Source organism: Microtus oregoni, unplaced genomic scaffold (assembly GCF_018167655.1).
Source record: "Microtus oregoni isolate MIOR12 unplaced genomic scaffold, Mior012 000026F_ref0000081, whole genome shotgun sequence".
Taxonomy (NCBI): Eukaryota; Metazoa; Chordata; class Mammalia; order Rodentia; family Cricetidae; genus Microtus; species Microtus oregoni.
In genome coordinates this window covers 4342762-4365930 of record NW_024543085.1, presented here as the reverse complement: position 1 = coordinate 4365930, position 23169 = coordinate 4342762, and the positions used below count along the sequence as shown (strand labels likewise).

Sequence of the window (23169 nt, the reverse complement as noted above, 5' to 3'; positions counted from 1 at the left end):
ATCGTTTTCATGGCTCCTTTTTTTTTTTTTTTTTTTGCCTTCAAATATCTTACATATGAGGAGATGACACTCTCTTCCAGTCTTTTCAAGTATTGTTAGGAGAAAATGACTTCTGCTACTTATCCTGTCTGGGGGAGCAAACCTTGGGGTTGAGCTCTTCTGCTGTGCGTCACATGGGGATACTGGCTCTTCTCCATCACCCGCTGAGACAGTTCCGACATTGTCATCAGTCAGATGACATTGCTGACTGAACTTTGTGATTGCCTCTGACTAGGAGAGTTTCCATTGTCTTCCTTATCTGAGAAGCATGGTCTTAGAAATCTGTAGTTGGCGAGGGCTATGTGATGGGCCTACAGGTTGTATTAGGTTTCTGGGGTTGCTTCTTGACACGTGGAATAAGCACAGTTAGACACAGTGTTCCAAGGATGTGTGCCAAATAGGGTTTGCATCTTGGCCTAGAATATTCTTAAGCAGGACACCAAATTTGATTGGGCTTCTGTGAAAGTGGGGCTGGTGGCATGTTCTCTGCCTAACCTGCAGTCTACAGTTGCTTCCTGACATGAGACACCAAGAATACCAGGACTTGGGTAATCTGTGGGTAGGGTCAGTGACCTCTGTGTGGATAATTGTTGATCCACAGTTGCTTTCTGGCTTCGGCAAGACTTAACACATGCACTGGATCTGTGTTGAATCCCATCTGCATGAATGTTAGAGCCGTACAGCCCTGCCTCTTGTAATTTCTGACCTATTGTTACACCTTGATGCAAAAAAGACTTCCTAAGAGTGACCTAACCATAGGGAAAGCTAGCTAGAATGCAGTCTAGAAGTTCCGTGCGTGGATTTCAAGAGCACAATGCTATCGTGTAGGCCCATATTTCTATATGGTGTGGCAGCCAGGCTCTGAAGCCATAGGCCCCACCTGAGGTGGTCACATAGCCCTGCAGGCAAGCTGTCACTGCCCTAACAAAAGGTCAGGATGTTGTTGCTCCTTTCTTTGTAATTTGGAGGATGCCTTATGGAGATGCTGATTCACGCCTACGTCACAGATAGCATACACAGCAGACAGGTAGATGCAGACGTGACAAAATGCCATTCACCTGGTTTCCTAGGAGACAGAATGCTGGTGTATTTCCCGCTCAGTTTATGTTTTGGTATAAAAGCTGTTTGGAGAATAAACAAGAGGAATTCTTCAGGATGGGAACTCAAGACTTCATGAGGGACCACTGAGAATCTCCCTCCCGATAAAGCCATGTAAGTTGTGTCTTTATTCCCGTGCCTCCATGCCAGTCAAGAGAGAGAGTTTATGTTGGGGTCTGGTCGAGAGAAGTAATTGAGGTTCCAGACTAGCACTGGACCCCGACACTATCGGCTAGTTTCCCTCACACAACAGCACCATTGGCTAGGATGCAGAGTAACTACCAAGATCTGCACACTCACCCATGTGAGATCTGCACACTCACTCATGTGAGATCTGCACACTCACTCATGTGAGATCTGCACACTCACCCATGTGAGATCTGCACACTCACTCACTCATGTGAGATCTGCACACTCACTCGTGTGAGATCTGCACACTCACTCACCCATGTGAGATCTGCACACTCACTCGTGTGAGATCTGCACACACTCACCCATGTGAGTGTGCACAGATCTGCATACTCACTCACTCATGTGAGATCTGCACACTCACCCATGTGAGATCTGCACACTCACCCGTGTGAGGTCCGCACACTCACCCGTGTGAGGTCCACACACTCACTCGTATGAGATCTGCCTTCACTGTCTATTTCTAATTGCTCTTGGTGGAACCCTTCCAGGATTCCAAAACTGTCTAATGGTCTGAGATAGAAGTGGACCTGTGTGAAAGATCCATTGTGGCAAATGGTGGGGCAGCTGAGTGTCTGCCTCTAGCTCCCTTTTCCTCGGCAGGAGCTACGTCCAGGAGAATCCTCTGCTTCACGGAGGGGTGGAGTCTTCAGAGAGAACTGTTCTGGCTGTCGTTTGAGCACAGCCTATCTCTCCTGCAGTTTAAAGGGCAGCTGGCTTCATTTCTGAGTCTGGAATATTCCAAGTTATATTCCTGCCTACAGATAGTTGCCAGGTGGATTTCTGAGGGGAGAGAGGGTGGAGCCAGGAAACTTCTATTCTCCTTGTTGATAGCTGCTTTAGAATATAGAAAACAGTTCTTATATTACAAAGCTATAACACAACTGTCTATATAAGTCTCAGAAAAGTTGTACTAAAATTACTTCCCTTTCCCAATCCCCATTAAAAAAATAATGTCCTGAGCTTATTTTAAGGGGAAAAGTTGAGGTGTTTAAATCCAAGATGGTTTTCATTGTTTACATTTTTTTTTTCTGAGGCTCAAGAGATGCTGTGTGGGTAACATGCTTACCTTGTGAAGGTCTGAGTTTGAGGTCCAAGAACTCACATACAGCTGGTCATGATAGCACATGTCTGCAACGCTTGCTCCTAGGGTGACATGCGAGGCAGAGACTGAAGAATCTAGAAGCTTGCAGGGGAGCTAGCCTGGCATATGCAGCAGCAAATCCTCAAACAAACGGAGAGAAAGGACTGGTACCCAAGGTGTTCTTCTGTTCCCCACAGGCACAGTAGCATGTAGATACCCACATGCACACATAAATGCACATGTCACATGTTGTGGGGTATTGTGCACTGTGAAGTGGTATTGCTGTGATTGGTGTGATCAAAAGCTGAACAATAAATAGTTAGGCAGGAGAGATAGGTGGGACTTCCGGGAAGAGGAGCAGGATAGTTGAGATGCAATGGAGACACAGGAAAAACTGGGCACACAGAATGGGAGAGGGGTAGAAAACACATGGTAGAACAGAGATTAATAAGAATAAGAGTGAATTTAAGTTATAAGAGCTAGTGGGACAAGCCTAAGTTAAGGCTAAATTTTCATAATTAATAATAAGTTTCCCTGTTGTTACTCGGGAGGTGGAGACCCAAAGAAAATCCAACTATAGTCACACACACAATTTATTTTTTGCTTTTTGTTTTTTTTTTTTCAATTCAATACTCCTAAGTTACGGTGGCCATGGATCACTCTGACCAAAGCTTTGGGGTACGAATGCTACACTCAGACCGCTTATAGATTAAGTGATTAATTTAGTCCCGGAACTAGCATACGCATGGAACAATATTCAGACTAAAATGAACTCTTACACTGTAGCAGTCTAACCCTGATTGGACCGCATCACAGTCCTTGTCTATCCCATTGTCCTAGTCATGTGTTTCCATAAGGAAAAACCCTGTTGGATCATATTTATAAATGTCACTCAAGCTATTTATAAAACTAAGCTTGATTTTTTTAAAAAAAATTTTTAAACACTATCCCATGTGCTGGAAGTTTTGATGTGCAGAGACACATGTTTAGCTAGGGTCTGGGAGCAGTGTACCTCAAACACATTGCAAACCTTCGTGTACTGAGAGCCCCTAACACAGTGCTCTCCAGTAAAGCGACCTCTTTGGTTGAAAAGGTCTGCCCCTGCTCATACCAATCACAAGACCGAACTTAGGAAGTTAAAAGATTCGAAGCCAGTGTGTTCCATGTACCATCCCTAGACTGAGTCGAAGGAAACTGCCTCTCAGTCAGTTCCACTACTACAACAAGGTTTTGGTTGGATCACAGAAGTACCCAGAGAGTCTAAATGTCAGCGGAAGGCCGCAGGTTCTCCAACTGTTCAACAGACATGGCGCTCCAAAGCAGAGCTCAAGGAAAGTGACTAACTGTTCAGGTTAGTGGGGTTAAGGCGCGGTTTACCATGGAAACCAGGACCCACTGCTAACGATCCCAGTTCTCCGACCCCTGGAGTCCACCGCTGCTTTTTCAGAAGTCTATGTGAGGCAGAATCACCAGGGGATAGTTAGGCTTCCCTGGAATTGTTGCAAACTTCCATGACGATTGATGGCGCTTAGTTTCCAAACACCAGGGAAGAAAATTCTGGTCCATTAGTCCTAGAGTCCGAGTTTGTGGTGTGGCACTCGGCATCCTTTCAGAGGTCTGTTCTCCCTGTCCGCCTTTCTCATGTCTGCCACCTGTAGTACTGGTACACCGGATACACCGGATACACTGGGGCGCAGAGGAGTCAACCCCTGGGGTTACGGAAATAGAACTGCCTGTTACTGGGCCACTTGCCCAGGTAACTCAGCACACATTTCTTCAGCCTTTGTTATGCAGTAACTACTATTCAGCTCCCTCCAGACACTGCAGTGAACAAAGGAAGCAACAGGAAGCTGTGCTCAGCAAGCTTATGTTTTAAAGAAAGGGAAAAGGCCAATGAAAGACACTTCAGGCTCTGCAACACGACCAGCTCCTGCTTTGAAGGAACAAATAGAAGTGTCTAATACAGAGCTTCTTAAACTGTGTAGGAACTGCCTGGGGGTTTTTACTAAAATACAAATTTTGATTCAGTGGATCTGGAGTGTGGCTTCTCAGTGATGCTCATACCTTGGTCTATAGATCACACTTGATTATCAGGTTTTGTACAGGCACAAGGGGTTACACCTGAAGGCAAAGCTCGAACATCGACCCTGCTTAGGGAAGACAGACTCAGCATTGTCACTGGTTCGAGGTCTACAAGAGAATCTTTTGTTTCAGAAAGAACTCAAGATTGAGGACAAAAAGCATGGAAATTACTACAAGGAGGGATGTTTTGGAAATAGCAGCCACCAAAGCATATGTCCCCACCCTGGCTAACTGCCAATGGTAAGACCCATTTTTGCCTTGGTTCTCACAACAGTCGTAACTGAGTGTCTGAAAGTGAACCAAATACAACTTTCTAAATTCTTAAAATCTCCCACCTTCACTTTCCCCCAGTGTGTTATTTCTTTATCCCCAACAGGATGGCCAGGACACTGGGGCTATTCATCCACCTCTGCAGGGTTTGTCTTAGAAGGGGCAGCTTCCTTCACTGCTCTCAGCTGAGCTGGGAGAGTTCCCGCTAGAGCATGGGGAACAAGAGGCGTGTGTGCGTGGATGGTCCTGACCCACTGAGACTCATCCTGGTACCACTTTAGAGCTCCCATCGGCACTCAGCAGAACCACAAGCCCTGTGACAGCCAAAGGCAAAAGTACCATTGTGAAGCTGAAGACAGCTGCTTCCACAATAGGGCTAATTGCACACTGCATCACAGACCTAAATTAGTAGTGAAAACAGTTATAAAAACCGACAGACAGTGAAACATGACTCACTTAGAAACGGCTGCCAGCCAGGCACACTGTCCTTGGCCACTGTTCAAAAGCCCACACCTGCATTTTTTGAATAGTAAACACAGAAGATGTAATTACTAGGAAAACATATGCCACTTCCCCAATGTGACACTACTATTTTCTTCCTTGCAACCATGAATGGCATGATTCTAAACTGACCACAATTCTTATCTACTCGCTGGAGTCTCCACAGAGAAACCGAACCCAGCTAAGGCTTAGGATGAGTTACTATTCACATATTAGGAACTGTCTTTAGTTTGTACAGCCTCCAATGGTGCGTTTCGCCGATACAAAACTTCTCAATGTCTTCTCAACAATCAAGGAAAACTTCAATTTTGATACCTAAGAACTATCTATTCCCAGGTGCACGTAAATACACGACTCAGCTGAAATACCCAGCAGCAGAGAGTCGGGGCGTCTTCCCTAGCTCCCTTCTCAGCTGGCCAGTAATTGCTGTCTCCATAAGAAACAGATGGTCCCCAAAGACTTCATCTGTCACTGCGGCTGAAGCACATTCTGCCTCCTCAGCTACAATGCTGTACAGTCGGTAGGTCCCCTGCGTGGTACACGCAAGTCCCACCAGGTCCAGTCAAAGGGCGACACTTTCTCCCTCATAGCAGGTAGCTTAGCACTGACAGCAAAGTCCTTGGTTTCTTGACCAACTAAGAATAGGGAATGACCTTGGAGAAAATATGCTTTGGACTATTGCCCAAGATAATTCTTCATCCAAACAGCCCGAGAAGACAAAGGGTCAGCCACCCTTAGCTAAGGCGCGACAGTTTAGGCTTTGTCATTACATCACTACATTCTCCTCTGATGCTTTTCCATATGCAAACTGTGGAGCACTGTATTTCCCAGCAAAGGGGAATTTCACCCTGACACACATCACGGAGAGCTTGTGTAATGTCCAGGTGACAGCCCTGCCTTTGGGATGTTCCTGCTTGGCCTATTGGAAACATTGGCATTGCTGATGAGGTGGGAAGCTACAGATTGACTAGTCCTGTTTCCCCCCCTGCTCGATTAATCTGTCAAACCTAAATTCAGAACCACTCATGAGGCTTCTTCTGGCTTCTTCAATACCTTAGATCAAGCACAAAAAGAACACAGTGTTTTCTTCATGTAAGAGAGGGCAGAGGATTATATGAATATTTTTATGTCCTATTATTTTGTAAGTAAGATACTCCTATAAACAAAAGTCCTATTAGCATTAACTTGAGAATGTGAGAAGTGTGTATTCAATTCTAGATGAGAGACCTGGGTTTTATGTTCATAGCTTGTGGTTATCTTTCTGAATCTCCTAATTTTTAAATATTTATTTATTTATTTATGGTTTTTTTTCAGTACAGGGTTTCCCTGTGTATCAGCTCCGGCTGTCACTCTGTAGACCAGGTTGGCTTTGAACTCACAGAGATCTGCCTGCATCTGCCTCCTGAGCTCTGGGATCAAAGGCGTGCACTACCACTGCCCGGTTTGAATCTCCCAAATGTATCCGCAGGTATTCAGCAAATCCTGTGATTTGTAGTGTTATGATCTGAACGTGCTTTGTTGGTCTCTTCAGAATTCAAGATCCACAGGTGCGGCTAAGGTGAAATTGAAGTGGAATGTTCCGGAGCAAGAGAAGCTGCCAGCATTGCTGCTGATTCTCCAGGTTGGTTGGAGGGATGGGGGCATGAATGTAAGTGATTAGATCCTCAGGTCCCATTCATTGGAGGACATTTCTAAAGGAGGAAGGAAAAGAATTTGTTAGACTTAACAAATATCTCTTCAGGGGGCAGTGGTGCTAGACCAGTGCATTCACCAGAACAATCTGGATCCCAAATCTCATTTCAGCTACAATTCTTGTAAATTATTTTGTTAAATTTGAAGATTTAGAGCTAGACACTTACAGGCTATTGTCTTCATGTCTTTATTTTATTTTAATTTTCATTTTTTACACACATTACTTCCCAGCTGTAGTTTCTCCTACCTCCACCCCTCCGAGTCTCCTCACCTCAAACTCCCCTAGGATCCACTTCTCCTCTATTTCCCTTCAGGGGGAGAAAAAAGAGTAGGCTTCCTGGAGATATCAACCAAACAAACAAGGCATAGCAAGTTACAATAAGACTGGGCACAAACCCTCACACCAAGGCTGAATAAGACAACCCAGTAGGAGGAAAAGGGTTCCAAGCACAGGCAAAGGAGTCAGAGACACGCCTGCTCCCACTGTTGGGAATCCACAAGAACACCAAGCTATGAAACCACACAGAAACCTGGCTCAGTGGAAACACCCTGCAATCTGCCAGAGTGATTCTGTTTGCATTTCTTTGCATGAAATATACTTGAACAGCATATGGAACAGATACTAAAATAGTCAAAGTTCCAGGCTGTACATAGGCTTCTAATATAATGAAGATACATGTTTAAGAAACCTAGATTTTTTTATGGCCGTATTTACCACCAAAGTAATATTAAGACATATTAAACTGCACTAGATCACAGAGGCTTTGGGATAAATATCCTTTTTAAAAAGCCAAAACATGCATATTCTCTCTCGCTAACCAATGAATGCTATCTAACTCATCTTTGCTCAGTCACACCAATATTCTTTCTCCAGGGTTGCCTTGTTTGACATTCCTTCCACCAGTCAGTTCCTCGGCCATCTTAATGAGTCCCGCCCCATTAAAAAAGAGTTTATTTCATTATCATTACATGTTTTGGGGTATTTTGCCCACATATGTGTCTGTGTGCCTTGTGCATGCAATGCCCCATCAGGCCAGGAGAGGGCATTGAGCTTTCCCAGAGCTGGAGTTATGGACAGGAGAGACAGTAATCAAACCTAGATCTCCTGGAAAAACAGCCAGTGCTCTAAATCATGGAGTCGTCCATTCAGCCTCCCTCTTCCTTTTCTCTTTGCTTTACAGGTGTTTATTTTATGAATTTTAGATGTGTTTTATGATACCTTAAAATGGGTTCTAAGGAAAAGTGTAAAAGTATAATATTTCCAAAAACTGAATTTATTTCCCAAAATGTAGACTGTATGAGTAGCTATTGAGAAGACAACGGGAACATAGATGAGCAGGGTAAGGCAAAGGAGGGGATTGGGGCACGGAGAAGGAGAGGAGAGAAGCAGAGCACTGACTCTTCTGGGAGTGTGGTGGGAAATGTGGGTCAGTGGTGGAGAGCGTGCAGTCCTCAGTGTGGTAAAACCCCAAAAGAATAAAACACAGTGAGGTGAATATTTGCCTTCCATGGAGACAGTATGCCACACAGTAAGAGTGGTAACATGGCAATCAAATTCATTAAGAATCTGGGAGTAAGGAAAGCCAAGAGCTGGGAAAACAAGATTGATTTCAAAGTGGTGAACAAGCAAAGAACCCATACAGTAAGGGAACTAGAGGCTGGCTTTGTGGCATTCCTAAGTCAAGCCTTGGTAGCCTCTTTAGTGATACTGAGTCGTTGGGATTTTATGAGGAAAAGGACAAAAATTAGGAATAAGTTCATTATCGCATATACTCACTGACATTGAAAAGTAGATATAGTTTATTAATTAAAACTGTACATGATACTATTTTAAATGACCCATTGAACATCTGTAGTGAAAACACAGATGCAATCTATCTGGTGCAGGTGTGCAATTCCTGATCCATGTGTGTTGGCCTCTCTTGATCAAAGAACATTTGAATTTGTGAAGATACTAATGTGTGTTATTCATTTTTATCCCAAGTATTTGGTGAAATGGGGACATCTAGGATCTTATGAAAATAGTGTTTATGTTATTGATAAAATATCAACAAACTTTAGTCGCCCTGAAACACAGCAGGTGTTTACAGCAACTCGGGCATCCTGCCCTTACTGCAGGGAAAATATGGTGGTGGAACTAAAGTGTTTGTGTTAATCATGTAGGAGACTTGTTATATGAGAAATTATGAAATAAAGGCACAGGCTAGAAAAGACAGCCAAAAGACTACGTGTAGTAATAAGGGGCGGGGGGGGGGGGGGCTGCGTTCCTGGCACCCCAGCCGCCTGGCTAGCTTATGCCCCGAAATAACAACACACAAACTGTATTCTTTTAGACACTGCTTGGCCCTTTAGCTCTAGCCCTTACTGGCTAATTCTGATATCCCGATCAACCCATCTCTAATAATCTGTGAGCACCGGTCTTACCGGGAAGATTCTAGGTCCATCCTGGGTCGGAGCTTCATCGTGTGTGTCTGCCCAGGAGCCGGGAGCATGGCGTCTCTCTCTCTGAGGCGTCTGCTCCTGAGAGGAGAGCTGTGGAGTCTGAGCTCACTTCCTCTTCCTCCCAGTGTTCTGTTCTGTTTACTCCTCCCACCTATCTTCTAACCAATGAGGGCCAAGCAGTTTCTTTTTATTTAACCAATGACCTTCCTCCATCAGCTATGCTTTCTAGAGGCCCTTGCTAATATAAGAGATTGTCACTGTGGAGGATTAAACGTGACGGATCTGAAATATAGAAACGAGGGTGTAAACCAGCACGTGTAGGTAAAAGCAAAAGAATGAATAGAAGGCAGCAAGGTAGCAGATAGACAGAGGGAGGGGATCGATAGGAAACATCATTAAAACAGGCGCTATGCCATCCAGCAGAGACGGGAGAGAGGGGGGGAGGGTAATTCTATCAACATCTGGCAAATCAACTGAGCGAGAAGCCACCACGCTGGATTTTCCCACTGAGAGTCTCTCCATAATGGAGCTCCTGGCTTTCCTTTCTCTCTTCAGTCATTTTTATGCCATAAGATAAATAACAGTAACATCTGTTCCAGCGGATCTCAAGGGTACAGTACTTTAAAATATCTTTAGCTGCTTACTGTTCTCCCATCCCCCCCCCCCCACACACACACAGCCTTTTCCATCACAGAGCTGGGGTGGGGAGAGTGTGGTGGAAGGCACTGCCATAAACATCATAAAGTCTGAGATAAGAGAGGGGCTTCCTCAGCTCCGGAGTCTTCCTTCTTCCTTCAACGGCACATGATGGTCTATTGGTACCATGTATATTGCACCATATACCATGTACATACAGGCTCTCTCTCTCTCTGTCTCTATTTCTCTCTCTATTTCTCTCTCTCTCTCTCTCTCTCTCTCTCTCTCTCTCTCTCTCTCACACACACACACACACACACACACACACAAACCTATACATCCACAACAACAAGAACCCTTTGTCTTTAAAATATTTCTTCACTATTGCCTCTGGGCTTGTGGGGAGGCATATGTACATGGTAATAGATAGACTGATGGATGAATAGATAGAAGATGGATAGATAGATAGATAGATAGATAGATACATACATACATACATGAATGGAAGATAGGTAGATAGATAGATAGATAGATAGATAGATAGATAGATAGATATCTGTTAGATACATGCTGACTTCTTTGTACTAGTGCCACTCTTTGGGTTACTACAGTTTTACAATGTTTAAAAGTGTTTTAAATTTGTATCTATCTGTCTATCTATCTCTCTATCTATCATCTATTTATCTATCTATCTATCTAATCTACATATATATGAGTTGTAAATATATATTCCTAATGAAGTGTTAAATTGTTTTAACAAAATCAAATCACCATTACCAATATGACATTCAATTCATGAATCTGTCAAGAATGTATTTAAGTACACACGCAGATATATAGTTTGAACGATTTATTTCTTTCCCCTCTTCCATTCATTCCATCGGAACCCTGTATATTGTAAGCATTTTTCTGTCAACATTAAAATCACTACTCTCAGAGGTTATAAAATAATTCAACAAATTATTCAATTATCCCCATGCTCCTAGAATTTTTAGTGGTAGGGCTATTTTGGCATTATTTTATTTATTGGGTGTGTTGTCACAACACGTGACCGAACATCTCTGCCTATGTCTTTGTCCTCACAGATTTCCTGACGTAGCCAGAGAACCTCTGAGTTCATGAAGATACTGATGACCAGTACTCGTGTTCTACAAGCGTTCATGCAGATTTCAGCTCCAACAAACCATAGATGAGTGTGAAACTATTATGCCTTCACGGACGATCGCACTATGATGCTGAAAAGCATGTGGTTTTTCCAATTCTGCTCATTTCAGAGGTAAAATACTTCTATCATTATTTACCGTGTCTTTTATTGGTACTGAGATTAATCATTTTTTGCTTTGCCTCTATTTCCATGTCTTCAATTTTGAATCATCAGTTCTTTCGAGTTTTAAGATAAAGATGAAACAGAAGAGACATTTTGACGGTGGGGAGCATTTTGGGGGTTAGGGAGAAACCTGGTGCCAGAGAAACTCCCAGGAATCCACAAGGATGGCCCCTGCTAAGACTCCTAGCAGTAGCGGAGATGGTGCCTCAATTGGCCATCCCATGTAATCGGATTGGTGACCACCCTAATTGTCATCATAGAACCTTGACCCAGTGACTGACCGAAGCAGATGCAGAGGGGTTCCTTCATTTCTAGCTAAAGCTAACTAGAATTTTATAGTAGGTGTCTACCTTAGCACGACTTCTCAAGTGCCTCATACATCAATATGTATCAATATATCAGTTCACATTTTGATCAAATATTTAAAGGTGGATTTTTCCCAGCATGTTTTTTTCTTTTCATTAGTTATCTATCACTGCACACTAAATTATCTGAGAAATAGCTTAAGACAATTAGTATTTCGCAGTTTCTCGTGGTTTATCTGAATCTTCTTCAGGCTTTTTCAAATGTGTTTACTCTCGAATTTGTTACTTAGTTCTGTGTTCTGATGATGGTTTCCCTGGTGGAAAGGTCAAACTCCTAGCTACTTCACAGGGCTGCAGGCAGGATTCATTTCCTTGAGAGCTGCTGGCTGGAGGTGACCCTCAGTAGTGCCGACAGGGAATCTCCATCAATCTGCTAGCTTTAATAAATAAAGCAAAAAAGATAGTCTGCCAGTATTAGGAAATCACAGTCTTAGATGCCAGGGGATTGTGGGTTTTTTTTTTTTTTTGTAAGAATACTTCCAGGTAAAACTCTAAGAACTTTCTTTCCTGACCAGTGTGTTGACCACAGCAAGGAGCTGCTTTCTAGTGTGAAAGGCTTGTGTGAGAGAGAGCTGTGTCCCAGGTAAAGGAGAGCCATTTTCTCCACCCCAGGTTTCTCCAAACTTTGCACCTCACCAAAACGAGAGGTGAAACCTTACTCTTGTCAAGTTCACAACTCAAAGAGTCATGCCTGCAGATGGGAGTCAATATGGCTCGCCAGAACGTTCCCTATTCCACATCTCACTGCCAGGCAACAAGACCCCAGGATGGAAGTACATGGGAGCTAGAGGAACCGCAAGACCCAGGTGGTGTCTTGAGGAGCACGCAGTGCTGACAGAGACCCTCCGTCAGATGTGGAGATAGAAAATGAGGCTTTGTGGCCACAGGTGTGAACATCAAACATAGCCGCATACTCTAACCAGCATAATGTAACTGAATATTCAAGCTTTTTAAAAAGGAAATTTCCCTATCGATTAGCTATCGATGCGTGTTTTTTTTTTTTTTTTTTTTTCCCCAGAAACATTATCTTCCAAAAATACAGGTGAAGTGTTTTCTCTGGTAAACAAGAACTGAGAGAGTCAACCTCAGAGGATAAACCCACAAGAAGCATTTTAAAGACTCTTCTGGAGTAAGGTCGTCTGTGTAGCTGGGAGGTCAGAAACAGATGAAAAAAGGCGGGGGTGCCGATGGAGCAAGCAATGAAAGTTAGCTGGTGTGTTTGTGAGTGCTTAAAATCAAAATGTTTAAGTTAGTGTTTTAGCTGCTTGTGGATTGCCATGGTAACTTAAAGAAGAAAGAGATTCTCAGGCTTATTGTTTTAGAGTGGACATTCATGATGCTGAGGGCAGGGTGGTAGCAGGGCACCTGAGCAGGCGTCTCAGAGGTCATATCTGCAAACACAGATTCAAAGCAAGATAGGAACTTGGTAAGGCTAGACTATGAACTGTTAAAAACCCACCCCAGGGAGGTGCTTCTTCCAGCAAGGCTGCCCCACCTCCCTAAACAGTGTCCACCCATCACCTAGGGACCGAGTGTTCAAATTCCTGAGCCTATGGGGGATGTTTATCAAACCACCACAATCTGCAATGTTAAAAATGCATTGTTGTAAGGAATGAAGGATATCAGTGTCAGAAGAGATGGAGAAAAATGGGACTGGTCCTGTCACAGGCAGCCAAGCTGACCCTTTACTGTGGTGTTATTGGAAAGTAGCTTATACTAGTTAAAAGTGTATGTTATATACGGCTGGAGAGATGACTTAGCAGTGAAGACCCTGTGTTGCCCTTCCAGAGGGTCCGAGTTCCCTTGCCAGCACCACCTCGGCACCACAACCCTCTGTAACTTCCGCTCCAAGGAATCTGCCGCCTCTGGCCTCGTTGACCATCTACACTTATGTGTAAACACACATACACCATAATATAATTAACTAAAATAATTTTAAAATCCCATTAGAGTTTTTGAGAATAAATAGAAATTATATATTAATTAATTCAATAAAATGTAATTATGCCCCAAAATTAAAACCAAAGGAGTCAGAAAATAGAGAACATAAACAAAAATAAAAATACTAAAAGAGTAACAATTACAGTAGATTTAGACTCAATTTTATTGATAGCCACCTTAGGTATGATTGGGTGGAATGCTACTCTCTGGAAGGGCAAGCCAGGGTCTTCACTGCTAAGTCATCTCTCCATTAAATGTATGATTGAAGACAGAGACTGTTAGAATGGCTTAAAAGTGAGAGCTAACTACTTTGTTTATAAGAAATTAATTTTAAACATAAAGATTTACACGGATGTAAACAGGAAGGTATGGAGAATAGCATTCCACACATAGACAAATTGTCTGCAGGAGGCAGGAGCAGCCTTGTGAACTTCAGATTAAGATGGCTTCAAAGTCGGGCAGGTCAGAAGAAATAAAGAAGAATGTTACATCATGAAAAAGTCCTTTCCCCCAGAATACATAATCCTTAATGAAGATATATTCAATGGAGTCAAAACACATGACCTGAACCTAATAGAAGCAGACAATTTTACTATCATAGTTGGGACTCCTGTAAGTGAATTCCAGACAAAGCAACAAGAAAATGCAGCAGCGTTTCATGCCCTGAAGCTCATAGCTATCCATCTGATCTCGTTGGTACCTGCAGACTACACTGTCAACGGTGGCAGGATTCCTCTCAAGATCTTCACAACAGAAACAGGTTTGGGGCCAGAGAGAACATGAAATCATACAACGTGTAGTCTCATATCACAATAGAAATCAATAATAGAAAAATGGCTGGAAATATAACCAATCAAATCTACTTCCTTTGATTTCCCCGAACACCTAGTGTACTGGTCAAACTTGAAAGAAGCTCCCACAAGATAGTGCATGCAGATGGCAAAGCCTCACCACAGCTTCAACAACAGCGCTGGTAATTTTCTATCCAAATCATGATGCAACATAGAAATCCTTAAACTTAGTGGTTTTATTGTTCATTTGGATTCTTTAAAATATTTATAACCCCAAAGAACTTTTTATTTGTATGGATTATATCTACTGATACTTAGGATATTAGAAACTTAAGAAGAGTTAAAGGTGATTGCTTTTTCATTTTCTTAAGTAACAGCAATAAGCTCCAATATTTTAACATAACACATTTGAATGCCAAATAATCATTTTCAAAATCAAAAGAATTTAGTAAAAGTGGCATTTCACTTTTGCAAGTCTCTTCAGTGTCTGGCTTAGCATAATGAAGTCTCACATGTCCTTCAGTAGCTGGTTCTCAATTGTTATTTTATATACGAAGAAAATCTAGCCTCATACAGGTACGTAGTTTGAAAGAGAAATATGGTTTTTATTGCCTTTTGAATGCTTGTGGTTATTCTTTGATATCACACCCAAACTCAGTCACTGGCAGTTTTTACAAGAATCCTTGCAGTAAGAAACCTGCAAGTGTGTCAGTGAACTTGCCCTCTTCCCTGTATCAACATATCCCAGCCACCTGGTCTATTTTGCATGTTGAATGAGGCCTTTATCCATCGCTGCTTTTCTAACACCATACGCTGGTCATTTGGGAAGCATTGCCCTCCCAATCACACAGACTTTCCCAAAGCTGACACACTTCCCAACACAGCATCACAGTCATTCGTATCACCCCAGTCTTAGCAGAAAAGCCCTTCAATATTGGGAAGCTGTCAAGTTCACAGTGGCAGATAGGAATTTTCCAAAATTCTAATTTTTGCTTGATAGCTTAAATTTTATTGTTGGCAACAAATACTGTCAGCTGTTTTCCTTGAAGTGACAAGTTCACTTTGTTCATTTTTTGACAAATGTCTGCCACACACCTAAGTATGAATAACCATAGTTTGTCAGTCATTCTTTCAAGTAAAACTGACTTTCAATGAAAAGGAAAAGAAATCTAGCTAGCTCCGCTCTCAAGCGTCTGTACAGAGCCGTACTGTACCTCAGAGCACAGTGGTGGGTACTTAGACCTCCCATTTTGACACACTCAAGAATCTAGATTTATCCAAATCAGTAATTATTACTCCTTTATCCAGGACATTCTTAAGTGACATTGGCCTTTTTCTCTTGTGAGTGCACAATGGTCTAAAAAATATGTCTGCTGGCCTACTCTGATGCCATTGGCTCAATTTGGAATAAGATCACAATATTCTTCCACCATGGCTTTCCAAACAAGAGTTCACATGTCAACCAAGAAAATGGCTTAGTCCATAAATAAAGGACATTGAGCCTATAATTCGCGATCGTAGAGAAGCAAAATAAGAAGGTGAAGCCAAAGACAAACATATAGGCATCCTCCTGAATATTAACCTTTATCAGGCGATGAAAGGAGACAGAGTCAGAGACCCACATTGGAGCACCGGACTGAAATCTCAAGGTCCAAATCAGGAGCAGAAGGAGAGAGAGCACGAGCAAGGAACTCAGGACCGCGAGGGGTGCACCCACACACTGAGACAATGGGGATGTTCTATTGGGAACTCACCAAGGCCAGCTGGCCTGGGTCTGAAAAAACATGGGATAAAACCGGACTAGCTGAACATAGTGGACAATGAGGACTACCGAGAACTCAAGAACAATGGCAATGGGTTTTTGATCCTACTGCACGTATTGGCTTTGGGGGAGCCTAGGCAGTTTGGATGCTCACCTTACTAGACCTGGATGGAGGTGGGTGGTCCTTGGACTTCCCACAGGTCAGGGAACCCTGATTGCTCTTCGAGCTGATGAGGGAGGGGGAGGGAAATGGGAGGCGGTGGAGGGGAGGAAGCAGAAATCTTTAATAAATAAATAAATTTTAAAAAATTTAAAAAAAGAAAGAAAATGGCTTAGTATTTTATCAAAATATTTTTGACCCGGGACTGGAGAGTTGGCTCAGTAGTTAAGAGTACTGGCCGCTCTTCCAGAGAACCCGGGGTTCAATTTCCAGCACCCATATGGCAGCTCACAACTGTCTGTAACTTTGTTCCAGGGGATCCAATACACACATACCTACAGGCAAAACACTGGAGTGCATAAAATAAAAGTAAATTATTTAAAATTATTTAAAAAATATTTTGACCCAATGGTATACCCTTAAAGGTTCTAGAGGATCCCCAGTGATGCTCAGGGGCCCTTGAACCTTATTCTGTAGGGAGATCAATGAGGAGACTAAATGACCTCAACCACCATTGTACACGGATGATCACCCTGAAGAAACTTGTCTACCCTTGGCTGAATTGAGATGCTGAGCATGAAATAGCCTTAATATGCAAAAGTGGATTGTTCTAATTATATCAAATAAAAAATTCAAAATGATCACTGTAGACTAGAATTGGTTCGGGTTCACTATAGATCTGGGGACTTGTAAGGTGTTTTGAGTCTTGTCATATTTAATTGTTTCTGGAAGTTTGCATTCCAAGACTGATAGACATATAAACAATTATTGTGTATTTTTAGTGCAAAAACCATTGGCCCAGATGACATGCAAAGAATCTTCATTCATATTTTCTTATGAGAGAAGAATTGCCATGTTTATGACACGTAGAGATTTTCAAGATGACTTTATGTGTTATTTGTTCATTTTTTATACCTTATGATGTTTCCATCTTTATCTCCAGCAAGCCTTTCATTGTCTTTATATACACATAGTCATTGCGTGGATGGGGGATTGAAAGTGATATTTTCACAACACACCATACAGCTGAGTTGGCAGTGTCTGTGAACCTTCCTCCAGCCTCTTTCCTACTGCCATGCTCCCTCCTTCCATGCCCTGATCATTCCGCTTTTGCTTTTGAATAAACCGCTTTATTTTGTTTAGTCCTCACAGCTGAGGAAAAAACGTTGATATTTGTCTTCCTGTCTGGCTTACTGATGTCCTCTAGTTCTATCCCTTGCCTGCAGTGGATACTACTATACTTTTCTTTTGGGCTACATAATGCTCTACTGGATGCACAAGGTTCAATAAGAATAGTGTTTACATATGGGATATATTATACGTCTTTATCCATTTATCTGTTGATGGACATGCATGCTGACTCCACATCCTAAGTGCTGCAGTGAGCATGCATATGCAGGTATCCTTGTGTATGTGCACGCTGTATCGCTCAGTCCATATTCAGGAGTGGGAAAGGCGGATTGGACGAAGGTTCTAGTGTCAGCTCTCCAGTGAATTCCACAGTCTCCCACGGTGCTGTATTGATTGACATCCCTACCAGCCGTGCCCAGGGGCTCTTTTCGCTCTACACCCCTGCCTGCATCTGCATATATGTATGCATATGTAGTAGTCATTCTCACTTGGAAAAGATGAAATTCCACTGTAGCTTTCATTTGCATTTGCCTGATGTTAGCTATGCATGCCAAGTACTCTTCATCTCTGTATCAGTCATGACACGTTTGAGAACTGTCCACTTAGATCATTTTAAGGCTCTGTTGCTTGGTTTCTTTCTTCTGGCTCTACTCTCTATTATTACACTGGGTAGAACAATGGGAATACAATGCCCATCTTGCTTCTGACATTGTTTGGGTTTCCTCAATTCAACACAATGTTGGCTATAGGTTTATAGAATGTAACCATTATTATATTGAGGTTTTTCTATACTCAGGATATTATCCACCTAAAATCTAGCAATTCTACTGAAGATTTTCTCCCATTGAAAAGATTTTTTTCTCTTCACTTTGTTGACTTTTTTCTAAGTTGATATATTTTCTAAGTATATAAGCTTTTAAATTTTTTCCTTCTATTAAAAATAGATTTTTTTTTCTCACACAATACATCTTGATTTCCCCTCCCTCTACTCCTCCCGGTTTCTCCACACATCCTCTCCTACCCAAATTCATTCTGTTTCTGTCTCTCATTAGAAAGAGAACAGTCAGGTTTCTGAGGGAAAAATAATAAACAAAATAAAGTATAATACAATAAAAACAAAGCACACAAAGAAAAGAAAAATAATTCAAGAGAAGGCACAAAAATCAGAGACCTACTCAGGAACCCCATAAAAACACTAAACCGGAAACTCGAATGTATCTGCTGAGGACCTGGTGCAAACCCGTGCACGCCCTGTGTAGCTGCTTCAGTCTCTGTGTGGTCTATGAGCTCTGCTCAAGTTGATTTAGAAGGTCTTATTTTATTTTTTTAATAATTTATTTTAATTTTCTTTTTTGTGTATTGCTGTGAAGGTGTCAGATCCCTGGGAATTGGAGTTACAGATGGTTGTGAGCTGTCATGTGGGTGCTGGGAACTGAGCCCAGGTCCTCTGAAAGAGCAGCAAGGGCTCTTAAGCACCGAGTCAGGTCTGACTTTCTTGGTGTCTTCCATGCCCTCTGACTCTTAGAGTCTTTCAGCATCCTCTTCCCGGGGTTCCCTGAGCCCTGAGGGGAGTGATTCGATGGAGACTTTCCATTTAGGGATGAGTGTTCCTAAGTTGTCACTCTCTGCACGTGGAAGTCTTGCTGTGGATCTTTATATTTGTTCTCTTATTGCAGGGGGAAGCTTGCCTGATGGTGACTGAGCAAAGCACTGAGCTGTAAGTATAGCAGAATATCCCAGAGGCTTCCAGTCCATTTGTGGAGAGTGACTATAGTCTTGGCAACAGCCTGGGTTGTTTGGGAAGCCTGAGGGGACTACTTTAGCTAAAAATTCAATTAGATGCAATCCAACCCCAGGCCTGGAAGCTTCACTTGAGGACAAAGGATGGCCAATTGGGACTCTGTCTCTCATTTCGCAATTTCATTTATATCCCCCTCATATATCTGTCTATTTTAGGAAGCTTCTACTGTATTAGATTTCCATACTATTCTTCAATTGTCACTTAACTCTAGCTGTCTCTCACCATATTCCTTCCCTTGTCCCCAACTCCCCTAATCCTTACTATTTGATCATCCCTTTCTGGCCCCAATCCATCCATAACTGTTCTATTTCCCTTTTCTAATGATATCTACTACCTCCCATAGTCCCATACTCTCTACCTAGCCTCTATGGTTCTACAGATTGTAGCTTTGTTATCATTGACTTAAGAGTCCATATTCATATATAAACAACTACCTACAATTTGTCTTCCTGGCTTTGGCATACCTCACTCAAGATGATTTTTTAAGTTCTATCTGTTTACCAACAAACTTCACTTTTCTCAATGGCTAAGTAATACTCTATTACGTAAACAACATTTTTTCATGTGTTCTATTGTAGAGGGACATCTAGTTTGTGGCTATTGTGACTAAAACAACAGTGAACGTGGCTGTGTAAGAATCTCTGTGGTAGGCTGAAACCTCCTTTGGGTGTCTGCCCAAGAGTGGTTATAGCTGGATCCTGGGGTAGATCAATTCCCATCTTCCTGAGGAACAGCCCCACGGATTTCCATGGTTGCTGTACAAGCTTGCACTTCCATCAGCAGTGACTAAGTTGTCTCCTTACTGCACATGCTCACCAGCCTGAGCTGTCAACTGTTTTATTGATCTTAGCCATTCTGACTGATTTAAAAAAAATATCTGTCTCAAAGTAGTTTTGCTTTGCATTTCCCTAATGACTAATGATGTTGAAAATTCCTTTAAGTGTTTCTTGGCCATTTAATTTCTTCTTTTGAGAATTCTCTGTTTAGATCTGCATTTCATTGTTAATTGAATTATTTGTTTTCTTGATTTCTAGTTTTCAGAGTTCCTTAAGTATGATGGATATCAGCCCTCTATCCGATGTCTAGTTGGTAAAATCTTTTCCAGCCTTACGTGTATGATAATATGATGACATCGTCTGCCATGAGGAGCTCTCAGTTTTATGCGGTCCCTTTTATTGTTGGTCTTACTTGTTGAGCTAAAAGTATTCTTCTGTTAAGAGAGTCTATTTCTGTTCTAATAAGTTAAAGGCTATTTCCCACTATTTCTTCTATCAGGTTCAGTGTGCCTGGTTCTGTGTTGGGTCTTGGATCCATCTGGACTTGAGTTTTGTGGAGAGCGATACGCATCTATTTGAATTCTTTTACATGCACCATCCAGTTTGACCAGAATCATTTGTTGAAGTACTATCTTTTTTTCCTGTGTGTATTTCTGGCTTCCTTACAAAAAATAAGATGTTCATACATGTCATTTTTTGCATCTTTAGGGGCCCACCCCCCAGCTCCCAAATAAATACATAGAGACTTCTTCTTACTTATGAATGGCCATTCTTACCTTGGCTTCTTTCTTGCCAGATTTTCTAACTTAGATTATATCAAGTCTCTTTAACTGCACTTTGCCTCTGGGCTTTTTAACCTTTATTTATTCTATAGGTCTTCCCTTCTTACTCTGTGGCTGGCTGTGCAGTAGGATGGCTGGCCACTGATGTCTTCCTCTCCTCCTTTTCTTGTTCCTCCCTCTTCTCTCTTTTTCTCCTATTTATTCTCTCTGCTGGCAGCCCTACCTATCCCTCTCTCCTGACTAGCTATTGGTCATTCAGCTCTTTATTAGACCAATCAGGTGTCTTAGACAGGCACAGTCACACAGCTTCATAGAGTTAAACAAATGCAACATGAAAGACTGTGACACATATATACATCACTAAAAAATAACCCACAGTATAAATGAATGTAACACACCTTAAACTAATATTCCACAGCAGATTTGTTTCTATGTCTTCAATTCAATGTCATCGATCAATGTGTCATTATGTGCCAATAGCATTCTGTTTTTATTACTATAGCTCTGTAGTACAGGTTGAAATTGGGGATAGTGATGCTTCCAGCAGTTTTAGCTGTTCTGGGTTCTCGTGCTTCCATATGAAGCTGAGAGTTGTCCTTTTGAGCTCTGTGAAGAATTGTTTTGGATTTTTGATGTGCGCTGCATTGAGTTTGTAGATTGCTCATAGTAGGATGGCCGTTTTTGTTTTGTTATATTAATCCTTCTAGCTCATAGTATGAAAGTTCTTTCCATCTTCTACTTTTTTGTAAGCTGAGGACTTATTGGCATAAACACAACCATATAAAAACTTAAGTTATGCAAAATACAGTCACGATGTACTCTTCCATCCCCCAAGCTCAGCCCCTGAGCCCACTTCTGCGGAGGGCCAGCCTGGCACCACCCCAGTGCATTTGGTAGTCGGTGGAAGAAGAGAGCTCACATAGCTAGCTGTCCAGGTCAATAGTGAAGTCCAAGTCACAATTGTTTTTGGCCTTGGGCTTCATGCCAAAGGTGCCAAAAATCTCCTTGCCAGTCTTTCCTGTTAGGTAGTCCTCCATGTAAAACACAGTCTGCTTCCAGTGTGTATATGGGGACTCATGACTGGTAGAATAGCCCGTCCTCTTGTGGCATCGGTGAACTCGATGTTGAAGTAGGCCACCAATGCATGCACGTAGTCATTCTGCTTCACTTGTAGGCAGAAGGGGAAGTGAAAGTCAGGTCCTCTACCTTGATTGTATGAATGTCCACCTCCTTTATGAAGCAGGCATTAGTGACCAGCTGCTTCGGGTCCACCACGTCCACCAAGGGCTCCTTGATGGCCACGTCTTTGACGCAGGACATATCGAAACCATATATTCTCCCAGCAGGGGATCTTGTAGTCTTTGTACTGTTGGTCCTCACAGAAGATGAGGCCATCGGGTGCCAACCACTTGTCATAGGCATGCAGCACGGTGTTGAGCATGGACTAGTAGGGAGCCTAGGCTGTTTGGATGCTCACCTTACTAGACCTGCAAGGAGGTGGGAGGTCCTCGGACTTCCCACAGGGCAGGGAACCCTGATTGCTCTTCGAGCTGATGAGGGAGGGGGAGTTGATTGGGGGAGGGAGAGGGAAATGGAAGGCGGTGGCGGGGAGGAGACAGAAATCTTAAATAAATAAATAAATAAAAAAGAGAGACAGTAGCCCATCCACTCACTGATGATGATGTCCACTTTCTCCACAGGCAGCTCCACCTTCTCACCTTGCCTTTGAGGATGACGTGGGCTAACTTGTTGGCTTTGACAATCTTCACAGCATAATCAGAGATGCTTGAACATTCGATCCCAATGATTTTGTGGGCTCCTGTCTTGGCCGCAAACGTGTAGGGGATTCTGGTCAGTGCCTGAGCCCATATCCGGCACTACTGTGTCTGTGAAGAGGTGCCGATTGTGAAAGATGGAGTTGTGGTATATAAGGATGCTCATCCTTCAGTATCTCCTCATGGATGCCAAAGTGGGCATAGGAGTCAAAGGAGTAGTCTTTGGTTGGCATGTTCTCAGCATTGGACTTCTCACTGCTTTCTGGTTGACCACAGGAAACCTCCATGATGCAGTTCACCGCCCCGGCTGCCGCCATCTTCACCCAAGTCTCTCTATCTTCTAATATCTTTTCAGTTTTCTTTCTTTCTTGAAGTTTTATCATACAAGTCATTCACTTGCTTAGAGTTACCCCCAGGATATTTTATGTCGTTTGAGGTTATTGTGAAAGGTGATGTTTCCTTGATTTCTTTCTCAGTCCATTTGTCATTTATATAAAGAAGGGATACACATTTTTGTGAGTTAAT

The 23169-nt window shown here is 42.4% G+C and overlaps 1 pseudogene; it reads right to left on the bottom strand.

Moving 5' to 3' along the window:
* Positions 1–21705: 21705 nt before the first annotated feature.
* LOC121463254 lies at positions 21706–22961 on the bottom strand (annotated as a pseudogene).
* Between the last annotated feature and the right edge of the window lie 208 nt (positions 22962–23169).